Source organism: Myotis davidii, unplaced genomic scaffold (assembly GCF_000327345.1).
Source record: "Myotis davidii unplaced genomic scaffold, ASM32734v1 scaffold638, whole genome shotgun sequence".
Classification (NCBI taxonomy): Eukaryota; Metazoa; Chordata; class Mammalia; order Chiroptera; family Vespertilionidae; genus Myotis; species Myotis davidii.
The window spans coordinates 709,182-711,523 of NW_006289391.1; the positions used below are offsets into that span (position 1 = coordinate 709,182).

The 2,342-nt window shown below is 52.1% G+C and overlaps 1 protein-coding gene across 1 annotated transcript in view; it reads left to right on the top strand.

Moving 5' to 3' along the window:
- NCBP3 (nuclear cap binding subunit 3) overlaps nt 1–2,342 on the top strand; it is a 29,730-nt gene that overhangs the window by 368 nt on the left and 27,020 nt on the right. The window lies entirely within an intron of this gene.

Consider the following 2,342-nt stretch of genomic DNA (forward strand, 5'->3'; position numbering starts at 1 on the left):
GGCTGGTGACCTTCAGAGATATGCATGAGCTACTACTTTCATTCCACAGGCTACTCCTATTATGAGACTTAACAAAATTCATCCTGAAAACAAAGATTCACAATTGTAAATGGAAGATTATAAGAGAGGGTTTCACGTGACAGCAAAAGTTACTGGCGTGCCATGTTTGGCACGTGTGCCAGGGGTTGCCCACCCCTGGCCTAGGGAGTGTGCCTGGGGTCAGAAGAAAGAGGACCCTGGATTGAGCCCTGGGGGACTGTTAATGTAGGGGGGAGAGGAAGAACCTGAAAACGCACTGGAGCAGGGGCCACCTGGGAGGTGAAAGGGAAACCCCGTGTGACCATATCAGGAGTGTGTGTGGTTTCAAGAACCCAGGAGTGGTCATCAGTGTCGATGATGCTGAGTGGTCAGGTCACACGGAGAAAGTGAGGGAAGGCAGTCCTCTCAATCATTCACTGTGTAGGGTTGTGCTCCTCCTGCATCGGGGTCAGCTGCCTTTTCTTTAACTGTAGAAACGTTTCCTTAACTACCGACCTGCAAATAGTCCAAGGACATGAACTGGGGGTGTGGGTTTGTGGGTGTCCAATTTAAAATCGCATCCAAGAGTCCTTCTGCTTGAGTCAGCAGGACACCCCCTCAGGCCAGTGGACCGTGTTACCCGTCCGCCAGTAGCATTTGATTTCACCATAGGAGCTTATGTTACCTTTTAATGATTTTCCCCTGAGTTATTCCAGGAGAGGTAGGATTCCATTATGTATTCCCCTCCTCCCTGGAAGGGAGAGGGTGAGAGAAAGGAGAGGGAGTGGCCAATTTCAGCCAATCTTTTAGAAGACCCTCAGTACCCTCTTTGTCCCCTAGCCTCCATCATCACAAATTTCTAAGAGAGTTGTCCACACTTCCTCAAATTCCATCTCTAAGCTACCTTCCCCTTCAGGCACCTTGGTCTCATCAAAGTCACCGATGGCCAACCAACTTAGAGACCTAAGTCAAGTTCCACCGTGAACTGGTGGCTACACTTATTTAACCTCCACGACCTCCTTTGGGGGTGGGTAACATTGTCCCATACGACTGCTGAGGGCACTGACGTTCTGATGGTTAAGCGGCTTGCCCAAGGTCACACGTGGTAAAAGGGGCAGACTCTGCCCCCTTGGTGTGTCTGATGCTGGTCATGTTCTCCCTTGGTTTATAGCTGACTGTTCCTCCATGGTCAGAGCTAGTAGGGCCTCTGAGACCCTAGGGCCCCATCTACACCCTCCTGAGATGGGAAGACGGGCCCAGAAAGGGGCCAGGCTAGCCCAAGGTAACATAGGGTGTAAGGTGCAAAGTCAGGACTCAAAGCGAAAGCTGACCAGTGGAGCTCTCTGGGAGCCTAAAGACACCCCCCCTCCCCCAGGCTCTTGTTAGAACATGCCAGAAACCATGGTTTTGGGCCCTCGGGAGTCAGGAAAGCTCTGGCCTTTGGGCAGCTCACTATGCTCTTGGAGCCTCCATTCTTGTGTATGTAAAATGGATCAATTATTGGGAGACTTGAAAGAGACATAGGTTGGCAAGGCAAGTCCACTGTAAACCTACAGATTGCTCAGAGGTCATAGACCAAAGGTCTTTCTGGGTTCTGGAGCCTGATTGCCTAGGCTCAGATTCAGGTTTTATCCCTTATACTAGAGGCTTGGTGCATGACATTCGTGCACTCAGGGGGTTTCCTCAGCCTGGCTTGCACCCTCTCACAGTCCGGGCGCCCTCAGGGGATGTCCGACTGCAGGGAGCGGGCCTAAGCCAACAGTCAGACATCCTTAGCGCTGCCACAGAGGCAGGAGAGGTTCCCACCACTGTTGCTGCACTCACCAGCTATGAGCCCAGCTTCTGGCTGAGCAGGGCTCCCCCTGTGGGAGTGCACTGATCACCAGAGGGCAGCTCCTGCATTGAGCATTTGCCCCCTGGTGGTCAGTGCATGCCATAGCGACCAGTCTTCAGTCGATTTGCATGTTAGCCTTTTATTACATAGGATAGCCTGTCACCTTGGGTAAATTTGTGTGCTTAGTTTTTCCCATGTGAAATGGGAATAACAGTACCTACTTAATAGGGCTGTTGTAGGAGTGAAGCACTTGAAATAGTCACTGGCACATAATGATCACAGTAAAGCTAGCTTCATTACAGGTTTAAAGCATTTTCTAAATCCAGACTACACCGATTTTTTCCATGCCCCGCCCCCTCCCACAGGCCCCACCCTCGTCCCCATTGGTCCCGCCTCCTCCTTCCCAGGTCCTGCTGCAGCCCTCCGGGTTCCTCCCAACACCAGGGGGCGCGGCGCTGCAGGGGGCCTTCTAGCGAATCGGGCGACGCTC